This window comes from Alosa alosa, chromosome 4, assembly GCF_017589495.1.
Source record: "Alosa alosa isolate M-15738 ecotype Scorff River chromosome 4, AALO_Geno_1.1, whole genome shotgun sequence".
Lineage (NCBI taxonomy): Eukaryota > Metazoa > Chordata > Actinopteri > Clupeiformes > Clupeidae > Alosa > Alosa alosa.
Genome location: NC_063192.1, coordinates 30,310,299 through 30,322,309, shown reverse-complemented (window position 1 = coordinate 30,322,309; position 12,011 = coordinate 30,310,299). Strand labels below are relative to the sequence as shown.

At 41.3% G+C, this 12,011-nt stretch overlaps 1 long non-coding RNA gene across 1 annotated transcript; it reads left to right on the top strand.

Annotated features, from left to right (window-relative positions):
• The first annotated feature begins 574 nt into the window (after positions 1 to 574).
• On the top strand, positions 575 to 11,637 carry LOC125294000. Its single transcript, XR_007193462.1, has 3 exons — positions 575 to 735; positions 11,474 to 11,502; positions 11,607 to 11,637. It is a non-coding gene; the product is annotated as an uncharacterized LOC125294000 (long non-coding RNA).
• The last annotated feature ends 374 nt before the right edge of the window (positions 11,638 to 12,011 follow it).

The window sequence follows — 12,011 nt, the reverse complement described above, 5'->3', positions numbered from 1 at the left end:
CATGTGAGTGCAGTCTATTGCCCTGGCGGTGTTGGGCAGACCAGGAATAGAATGGAACCCTGTCTTGACTGGCAGCTGTTGTTGCACTGTATAATAAAATGCTATGTATTGAGTGGGCTGTTGATTTATGCCATCTTCAACTAATATAATGGGAGAGCGTGCGTTTTGGATGACATGCCTACCCAGTGTCCTAACTCTTGCTGAAATGTTCCAGTGGCTAAAAAGCCCAAGGTGCAGAGTACCTGCTCTTGTGGTGGTAAAGGATTAGATCCGGAGATGTAAAATCCGGCTTCAGAAAGTAAAAGTGCTGTGATAGCAGGCCTTAGATGCAGAGGCATGGCTCCCAATTATTTTAATCAATTATGCTCAAATTATCACTCAAATGTGCATGAGAATGCTCTTGAGTGTGCACAGCACACCTAAGAACAAATTCCAGATTTAATGTTGAATGTTGGAATCTTTGTGAAAATTGCAAAAGGTTTTAAGAGCATATTTCTTCGCAAGAATGGTTGGTGAATGGGACCCAGTGATGATAATAAAGGCAACATAAGACTCTTTGTTGTAGGCCCTGTCCTCGGTCTTGGACTGCTGGGACCCTAGGAGATCCTTCCAGATCGAGATGGCAAGGCTGGAGCCCACCCCTGGACTACCTGACAGGGACCAAACTGGTGGTAGTTGTGGTTGAAGTGGTTGAGGGGGACATCACAATGCTGGCACTTGAAAGCAGCAGAACAGGTATGTAAGCCATGTCATTTTAAAGACAGATGTAGGCCTGTGATTTGTTGGGAGTAGTTAATAAATTAATAACATAGTATTCGTCTTCCTGGCAGAATTTAGTTAAAGCTAAAGCTACCATTTTTACCAGGAACACTAGCTACTTAATTAGAATTGGGAGAAAACATATGTCAAAGATCAATTGCTTCTTCCCTGAGTGCTCTTCCCTTTCATAAAGACTGCTAACAGTTTCAGCACAATGGACAGCAGATCTAACACTGCGTACTAACTGCATGCGATGCGTACAAGTGTTAGCGACAAAATCAATTGAATTACATTGTTTTCAACTGCAATGTCCTTACTGGACACGACGTAACAGTGCTGTGCAGCACATATGGCATGATGTTTTGAGCAGAGCTTTTATCGGATCCCCTGTTTTTATTTTCTTTCTGAACACTTGTGTTCTTCTGCTATTTTGAACAAAATATATGACGCAATAGAAGAGCATGTTTAATGGATTGGACAGAGAACACTCAATGCAACAGTCCAGTCGGATGCTCGTATACAGTTAAGATAAGCTGTAAGGATAGCCTTGCCTGTCATAAATACTGGTTTCAGCACCATGGACAGCAGATGAAAATGTCTTAGCTATGGTTTTAGGGCAGAGGCCGCAACAGTGGACTTCAAAACTACATATAGGACATGCAAGGACTGGTCCTGCCAACTGATGTACCAGCCATTCAGTATTAAAAGCAAGAAACGAAGCAGACTTAGCCAAGAACGCCTTATGGTACTCATAAAATAATAAAGCGTAGCGCTTACTAAAGGCTTTGTTTAAAGTGCCCATATGACTATTTTAAATTAGGTCTAAAATAGGTCTATGAGTTCCAGAAAACATGTTTCTGAAGTTGTTTGCTGGAAATAGCTTGTAGGAAAAGTTTATTACCTACCTCTATTACCCTCTGTTTCAGTCCTTTTAGAGTGTGCTGTTTCTGCTGCTCATTACATATTAATGAGCTGCTGCTCATTTACCCACGCCCCGCTCCATTAACTGTTACCAGGGTCATTCGTGCCAAATCAACAGATGCCTCCCGCCTGACCTTCTTGGATTTGCTTCATACTTTATGTCAATAATGCTAAATATTACCCAACTACTGTGCAAAGCTTGTATCTACATTATTTTCTGAGATATGGAGGCTTAAAAAACAGTTTAACTCATAACATGTAGGTTTGGAGTGGAGAGGTGGGGATGTTGATTAAGCTAACGTCTGTTGATGTTGACGAAGGTCTTGCTTTTTCAAAATGCGTGAAACACGCAAATTCAAAATCCCCTAACATCTACTACACATTTGTTTTACATTACTAGTTACATATAACTACATCTTCTCAGACGAAGCACTGGTCAATGTATCTAAACAAATGAGTTTTCATGGCAAGAATACAACTAGGAGCTTCTAAATGATTAAATGCTTGTTCCATGTAAACACAGACTAAATGCCAATTAGATTATTTAGCGTTCATGGAAGCAGGTCAGTTGGAATCTTTAATCAGATTAATTTCAATCGGATTGAAATAAAAATGTCCATGCAAACGTGGCTATTGATTCCAATGGGAAAGACAGCTAGTCACACGTTACATCTAGTTATTGATTCACAGGACATTCAATCCTTTACTAACACAATGGTGATGAAATATGTATATGTAACTGACTCATGCTGAAACTATACTATCAACCTAATTCCACATTCCAATACCCCAGTGTTGAGAGGACGAATTTAGCTCGTAGCTAACGCTTACCATAATCTCCAATGTTAAATGGTTAGCTTGCTAGCTAGCTATCTAACTGTGGAACTTCAGTACAACATAGCTATCTCACCTAGTTGTAGGAAATACATAAGTGATGGAATTAGAATGAATCCAATGAACACACAGATAACTGTTATACCAACCTTATTTTGTGCCTTTAATTCACGTTTGTTCAAAGATTTAGTAAGTATAAATCCTTTTCCCTGCTCACTTCGATGCAGCTCCATAGGTTTCCATTAAATCCACGTAACTTATTCTTTCCCCTAAAAGGGGGTGGTGGGTGGGAATATTGAAAAGTTTTGGCTTGTGACGTAGCAAGCCGTGCCGATTTTGACTAGCTCACCCTGGAGACTGAAGGCAGGATACATTCAGAAACCCGTAGCTCACACAAGGGAGCATGCCTATGTTCCCACAGCCCTATGTTCCCACAGCCCTATGTTCCCTAACCCTAAGCCACCCACCCACACCTCAGGCCTAACCCTAACCCCAACCCTAACCCTAAGAAAAAAACTTTTTTTTCAAGTTTGTATGTGTGTGGAAGCACCAGCGACACACAATAACACATCAAATTCCACATTCATAATATGGGCACTTTAAATAAGTAGAATTATTATAGTTTGCACTGTGTTGCCATTACCACTTTTTTACTTCCAGTATGATCCCCACGTTTGCAGTTCAGTGCTGAAGCAATAGGAACTGGTACATTGTCTCTGCCACCTTCTCAAGAGTATCATGCTTCATATCTAATGAAACTGGCATGTGAGTCCTGGTAATTCAGATGGATCACAAAGGATCAGAATCTTCATACTGAAGTTTAAAATCAGCAGAGCCAATGTTTTCAGGTGTTAAGTGTTGCTTCAGTGTTGTCAGGTGTTACACCTCTATGGGTAAATGGAAAATGAGTTGGTAGTGAAAATGGTAGTGCACTGACTTCATAAACATTCTTTTTTAAAACCTCTCTGAACATTTAGAAAGTTTGCAATACTTTGATTTGTCTGTAGGGACCCTCTCCACACTCGTTATCATCCATAAATAGATCCAAGGTTGTTTTTAGTCCGGATTGTTCCTTTAAAGCAACACCAAATAAAAGAACTTTTCCTCTGTCCCACGCACGCTATTTGTTTATCCAGCAACGGCTTTGCAAATAACGATGTCCATAGACAAGGTAGAATATGTTGCATGATTTTATGAAAGTATGATGTATTGCAACATCATGCAAGTCAAATTTGTAGTTTCTTATGTCTCATTCCATCGAACTACAAACCCGCTACCCGATCTGGCAAACTTACATAGTGCTATTATAGCCGATAGAGGGCCACGAAGTGAATGCAGAAGTGCCGTTCACCCTGTTACGAGTTGATAAATCACGGAAACAATTTTGGAAACATTTTTTTAGACTACGTTTACACGAAGCAGGGTATTTTCCTAAACGAATATCTGGCCATCTACGTTTGCAAATAAAACTGCATTTACATGAGAACATTTTTAAAAAAAATGTGTTTACACGAACCCGTGTACATACATGCTGTCATGAGCACGCCAAACCACAGTGGCAATCTAACGATAAGCTCAAGCTCACATTAACCAATCAGAATCCTGAAAAGTTGCCCGAGCCACCGGAAACGGAAGTGTACTCTCTTCATCGGATAGCAGCGGTAAAGCAAGTTGTTGTCGATACATAAACGCGATGGCTATTCTGAGCGCATCCATGATCACCTCAGCCCCAAAATGTGAAGTCGTACGTGAGAACATGTAAATGTAAACATTGGTCGCACATTTGGTGTACTTCTGTCGCATACTGTGACGTTGGCTGCCCAAAACTCCGTTTACCACAGTTTACAACCAAACACATAAACAAAGTTTTCCAAAATAATCACTTTGGCCGGAGTTTTTTTGGATAACCGTTTTACGGGGCGAATTCTCCGTTTGAGTCTAAATGAAAGGCTCAAACGTAGGGAAATGTCTTTGTTTATAAAAATACACATGCTCGTGTAAACGGGGTCTTAAGGTACAAAAAACTCTTTGGTGTTGTTTTAACTTTTCTGACGTTGCTTGCACTTGGTGTGCGATATCCCAGTGGCTATCCAATCCAGTCTCCACATGCCTCATTATTATGCTAAAAGTTACACAAGCTGGTTTCCATTCAACTTTGTACTGCACATTTTGACCATTCAAGCAGTTCATTTATAGCCTAGAAATCTAGACGCGCCCCTAGCGGCAGCAAATTACATTTCCTGCCAGGGCTAGTCTAGCAACTCTCCGTTGGCTTGTGAGCTCCAGAAATCGAAACTTAATCAGGCAATTGAAATCGTGTATAGAGTCGTTTGGTGGGCTTAACATAATGATTGATGGCAGAGTTGCAACGGTTTGGCTTGAATTCCCTGCTACTTGAAAACAAATATCCCATTAAGGCCCCATTAGTGCAGAGGGAATTTAAAAGACAACTGATTATCCCCCCTCGGACTGAGCACTGCTAACGGTGAGTGCCCAGACCCTACATTTTAATGTGGGTCTGGCTCGCCAGGCTAGTTCATTTAATGAATGTACTTTCATTAATTTTAACGTTTGTCTTCCAGATTATTGATTACTACTTGGAGTAGACATAGAAAGGCGCTATATAAAATAAACTTATTATTATTTATTATTAGACATAGGCTACTCCAATTACAATCGGTTCGAGTCAAGGTTACAGAGTTTGAAAAACCCTGGAACAGGAATTGTTAGGGTAGTAGAATAATTTGGTTCAGTTGTGAGAATAGTTCAGTGATGGTGCCAGTCTTAGGACTTCAAAAAGAGCTTCAAATTATTGGTTTGTACATTATGTAAAGTTTCAACAGCATAGTAGCATTAGCAGCATTAGCAACATTTTCCAACTTAAGATAGTTTAACACACCTCCTCCTGAATTTGTATACAAATGATGACTTCCTAGTGTTTGCATTGAAAAAAAATCACACTCACTACCTTGGTCGCCATCTTGTTCGACCAAGCGGACAAGCAGACAAGCATGGGTTAAAGGTGCCATGTGTAAGAATTGAGGTAAAAATATCCAAAAAATTAGCTACACGCATAAAAAGAATGAGAAGAAATAAGGGCGATGATGTTATTAAAAAAATGACAAGGTATAGTGCTGCAGAGATATCAACCTGAATTAGCATGCTAAATTATTAGCCACAGCCCGACTGCTGTCATAATACCAGTTTCGGCAAGGGGAGGCAGCATGCGGGCAACATAACCGCTAGGCAAACTGCAATACACAAATAACTCGCACGGCTTGTGGGCGTACTTGAACCAAAGAGTATACACCTGTCGGGCTGTGGTAGTAATTTAGCATGCTAATTCAGGTTGATATCTCTGCAGCACTATACCTTGACATTTATTTAATGACATCATCGCCCTTATTTCTTCTCATTCTTTTGATGCGTGTAGCTCATTTTTTTGGATATTTTTACCTCAATTCTTACACATGGCACCTTTAAGGAGAGAATTAGTCATAAATATTTCCATGGCAATGCTAATCTCTACCAATCAAAGATGCTGCTTTTGCACATTAGGTTTCGGGTAGAGTAGTGCTTTTCTGTGAAACGCTTCTGTGAAACACATTTTTCATAAAACAAGGTTGATATCATGTGAACTTGTGATGTCTACATGAGCATGAACAATCGCTTCATCGTCACATAGCTAGTTTCAAAGGAAATATCCGGCGTTAAAACAACCTGGGATCTATTAAGGATGATAACGGCAATTGTCCAATCACTGGGCGCGTTCAGCCAGATCTGCTCAGTGCTGAAGAAGTCGAATGCACCCACTGATTTGAAGCAAGCTGAACACAAAGTAAGGCAATACACTGCCTTCAGAAACAGCTATGACCTCTTTGTACACTTTCAAAAATGTCTGTAGAGACCCTATCTACACTACCACTGAAGTGTAAGGCTATTTTGAGCCTTGTCAGTGGGTTGAAAATAACGGTTTCTTTTGACATGGCTCCACGCCCGCTGCTACAGGCTATAAACCATTTTGTTGCCAATGCAAACAACGGTCTAGCTCAAAACTCCTCTGTTTAACAAAATGCTGCACCCAAATGAAAGTTTGAACTCGCTATCATCCATAAATAGACCCCAGGTTGTTTTAACTCTGAATCTTTCCTTTAAGTCTACCTTGGACAGTTACGATATTATGGCTCATCAAATTCTCAATTGAACAAATGAATGGGATTTTTACTTCCGGACCCAGAGTGGATGGTCACGGTCAATCTCTAATTGTAAAAGATTCCATTTTACTTGTCCCCACAGATCCACAGAAACTGGCGTTTTGAGAAATATTAGATTTTAAAAATATCTGTGTAAGCAAGTAAACACACTATTTATGTATGTACAAAAGGTCCAAACCCATATTATTATTATTATTATTATATTTATTGACAGACTTGAGGTCCAAATACTAAAACACACACAGTATACAGACAAACATAAAATATACTGCTCAAAAAAATTAAGGGAACACTTCAATCATACACTGGATCGGTACTCTGACACTGTTTGGCTCTGAGCACAAGTAAAACTTTTGAGGCGAGTGTTTTATTTTGCAAGAACTGTCAGACATTCTGTGAATGTAGTTTGAGAATAGAGAAAAGGGTAGAAGGTTTCAAAAAATGTGTTTTAACAATTGTGGAAAGTTGTAAGTGTTCCCTTAATTGTTTTGAGCAGTATAAATTACACATAGCACACATGTGTACTCAATGGTTAAAATACATACAAAGACCTTATAATGCCATTCTTAGACTCAGTAAGCCTGCACATCAATTTAAACATAAAATTCCTAACCAATGCTTGGAAAGTGGGAACAGTTCACAAACATTTTGCTCGTACTTTCCCACCTTGGCTACTTTAACACTGTCTAAGGGCGTCATTATATGCCACCTTTATCTTGTTCTTCTTTCCTTTGAGGCAGCCGTGGCCCACTGGTTAGCACTCTGGACTTGTAACCGGAGGGTTGCCGGTTCGAGCCCCGACCAGTGGGCCGCGGCTGAAGTGCCCTTGAGCAAGGCACCTAACCCCTCACTGCCCCCTCGAAGCCGCCCGTTGAAGCAGGCAGCTCACTGCGCCGGGATTAGTGTGTGCTTCACCTCACTGTGTGTTCACTGTGTGCTGTTTGTGTTTCACTAATTCACCGATTGGGTTAAATGCAGAGACCAAATTTCCCTCACGGGATCAAAAAAGTATATATACTTACTATACTTTACTATGGCTACCCCATAGATGGGCTGTGGTGGAGTGAAGTAAGCTATAAAACGAACATAGAACATTTACACTTAGAACATATCAGTTTTAAAAAAGATCTAGGTATGTGTCTACAGAGCCTATAGCTCTCTCACACACAGTAATATTGCACAATTCAGACTCCTATTATGCTCGGAGATGTACATGATGGATAGATAGCAGTATTAACCACCAAGATTTGTTTGATCTGTTTGAACTTTGAAAGCATACTTAGTACTTTGTTTCTTTTAACATTGATTTTAAAAAATAATGTCTAATTGATAAGCCATCATGCTATGATATCACATTTTCACGGATGATTCCTTAAAAAGAAAAACAAAGGAATTGTCAAAGCAGGTGAAGCCAAGTACTAATATGCGATGTGTGTGCGATGCATTTTGGAATGTTTTTGACCCCAGCTATATATACCAAAATGATCCTGACGTAATTGTACTATTCCAATACCACTAAGCCTCTCCCAACTTTCAGTCCGATTAGGAGAGGGGTTCATGTTTGTGTTCATGTTTACTTTTAAACAGGAGACTGTCTTTGATGGTTTTTCCTGACTTAAGTGGCTTGTACATGTCGTTCCTACCCACACCCATGTCTGGACGCTTTTATATAACCACGAGAAAAGAACCTCAAAAAAAGATACATGTCTTCAACTAACTAGCATAAGCTGAAAAGTGTCTCATAATAGAAAATGAGTCATGACGAAAAACACTTTGTGGTTATTAAGAGAGTAGGGGAGCTTTACTACATTATATTGCAATTTGGGCTGTTGCAATGGCTGTCCAAAACGGGGCAGGCTTTCAAAAACTCAAGCCACAAATGATGACGCAAAGAGAACAGCTCCCTCGAATGGAAGAATGGTCTCCTCCGCCAGTTCTACTAAGAGGTTCCTGGCGCCCTGATGTTCCATTCGGACTTTCCACAGTCCTCAGTCTATATTGTTCCTGTCTTACATTGACACCTGTGAGAAAGAGAGAGACCTAGCTCAGTTTCCATTACTGCATCAGCTCTACAGTTAATTAGCATCCATCTGTTTCCATTTAAGCATGCTGATGTGACTATGCCCCTCCCATCTCCCTCTAACTCCACTCCAGCACAAGATGGAAGCCATTAGGCAGCATCTTATTAAACAACCAGGGTGCATTTGTCACCCTTCGTGTCCCTTGGCTAAGCTTTGACAGGCACATTGTGGCCCAAAATTGTAACGGCTGTTACAAATCTGCAAGCTGTAGTCTCGTATCTAACCCAATGTCCAAACGTATAAAAGAGCTTACATAGACAGACCAAGAAAGGTTGTGCCCACAAGTGCATTAGTCAGAACATCTCCCTTTGCCAACCTCCCGTAGACGGCCAAAGTGCAATCATGCTGTTGTTTGGACGACTGACGTAAACAACCAACAACTTTGGTTCCCAAGGGATTTTGAGAAATACTTTCTCCAAGATGGTTAGTTTTGATGTTTATGTTCCCATTTCTCTTTTCTTGGAACTATCAAATATTTTTGGCATGGTCATGACTTTGGACATGACAAAATTGATTTCAGATGATACTATTACTGTAGTAGAACTTTCAAAGCTATATCTTAGAGTATTCCTCCATGCAATTTACTGTCATTTCATGTCATTTACTGTAGGTAGATATCTGTTAATTTTTCAGTTTTTTTAGGCATCTGTTTATTTTTCAAATGCCATTTGTGTTCTCACAGCTTATCCTCAAATCAGCAACAGTGATTATTTTATTGGAACATTGTTTATATTAACATGTAGTGATCCCACATGTAGGGAATGAAATGACATTTGGCGTCTCTGCCTGCAATGAGTTTGCTTACATAGGCCACCTTTCCACAGATCCTCTGCCTGCTTTAATGGCTTTTCCTCATGTCAGTCTGTGCAAAGGTACTGACATCTGGGCATTTACTGCAGTGCATGGGCCCAGCCTGATTGCAGCATGTCTGCTCTTGGCAGTGAGCCCATGGAGTGGTGGGACTAAGGTTAGGTCAGGATAGACCTTCAAGGGATTGGCCCAGAGCTAGATCTGACTCGGGTTGAGGCTGGCTGCAGGCTGCAGGCTGGAAGGTTCACTGATGACTGAAGTTAGACCAGCTTGGCACTGCAGTTTATTAAAAAATGACGCAGAAAAAAATTCAGTTTCAGATAAAGAAGTCTATAAGTAACACTGAATGCTTCTGAACCATGTGCACTGAACAATAAGGTTGAATTATTTACATGTAGCATAAAAAAAGTTTGACCTAAGTCACAACTTTAGAATTGGAAATAATTTTTAGATGATACTATCAATGTATGATATGAGTATCAATAAGATATCATTACTAGATTTAATCAATTCTGTAGCTGCATCAGTAAGCAATTGATTGATAGCAATTGAAATATAATTTAAACTTCAAACTGTCAAAAGTTATGAGCTGAAATACATCATTTCACATCCTCTTATACTTCTCATAATGATCATCATCATACAGTCAAGTCTTCTTTTATCAACAAACACTTTTATGAGCAGACATAACAGCGCATTGTAAACATGTCTAAAAGAACACACTTCTAGATTTGTATGCCAATTTAGCAGATATGCTTTAGAAACCCACATGCAACCAATTACATGTGCGCTCATTGCTTCAGTTTATGGAGGGAAAGCGACAGACAGACAGACAGACAGACAGATATGAGAGGAGAGAAAACAGACGGCCTTTGCCACTGTGAGAGGAGGTCTCTCGTTTCATCTTGTTGTGTTTTATCCTCCGTGGTGCTGAGGCCCATAAAAGCCCTCTCCTTTTTACAATGGCATGCCTAAAAGCAGCAGCAGCAGCCCCTCTACAGCTCCTTCTGCCCCTCTCCCATCCCTGCACACACACAGATCCCCAATCTGCCCTCTCCCATCCCTGCACACACACAGATCCCCAATCTGCCCCTCTCCCATCCCTGCACACACACAGATCCCCAATCTGCCCCTCTGCACACACACAGATCCCCCATCTGCCCCTCTCCCATCCCTGCACACACACAGATCCCCAATCTGCCCCTCTCCCATCCCTGCACACACACAGATCCCCAATCTGCCACTCTGCACACACACAGATCCCCAATCTGCCCCTCTCCCATCCCTGCACACACACAGATCCCCAATCTGCCCCTCTCCCATCCCTGCACACACACAGATCCCCAATCTGCCCCTCTGCACACACACAGATCCCCAATATGCCCCTCTCCCATCCCTGCACACACACAGATCCACAATCTGCCCCTCTCCCATCCCTGCACACACACAGATCCCCAATCTGGAGCTCAGAAAACAACTGCACCGCACACGGCAGGTTCTGCTTCTCACACGATGATGCTATCAATCTTTTGATCTGCTCACAGTCCTCCATGTGGTGCAAAGTTCATGTCCATGCAGTCTTAGTTGTGGTGTGTAAAGTGCCTCTCTATATTAAGGAACCTATTCCCTAGCAGAAAAAGGAAGTGTGTGGTTTGACAACTCTGCTCTGACAACAGTTTGATTTCCAACCTCTTCAAACCGTTCCAAAAATAAATTGTACCGAAGGTAATGTTTAATGGGCACCATTTGTCATTGGCTTTAACTTCAGCAACGTTACACAGCACTTTTAGCAGAGGCCCAAAGCTGTTTTGGTAGTTTTCCTGTTAACAGTGTGCTCTTTATATTTCATTGCAGCATGCCACTGAGGGAAACCAAGAGAAAGGGTGAATGCTTGGAATATGACAGTCTCACAGTCTCAAGTCATAAACCTCAAATTCTTTGTCTGAAACTGACATTTTGAGCTGTCCCTGGTGCAACAAACAAAAAGGTCCACAGAGGAGGAACCAATAAATCAATCCATTCTTCCCTCAGGCTATTTGACCACTCGAGGTGTAAAAACCTCCTCACAGGCGAGTACTTGAGACGTGCTGGGAGTCTTTGTTGAGCGTCCAACAATTATCCTGTCTGGCTCTCCTACTAATCACTGCGTCTTCCCCCCCCCCCCTGTTTCTCTGTCTACCTCTGCAGCGTCCCTTGAGCTAGTCTTTCAACATGCGTGCCATGCAGGCCGCCCCACCTTCATGGCTACAGGCGCCTGTCGTTGACTCAACTCGACGCAGCACGGCAGCGGAATGGTGTCACAAATTAAGTGCAACGAAGTGATTGAGACTCTGCTATTTGTTTGGAGGGCAAAGGCCATATATCACTCAAAAACTATTTGCCGAGACAAACA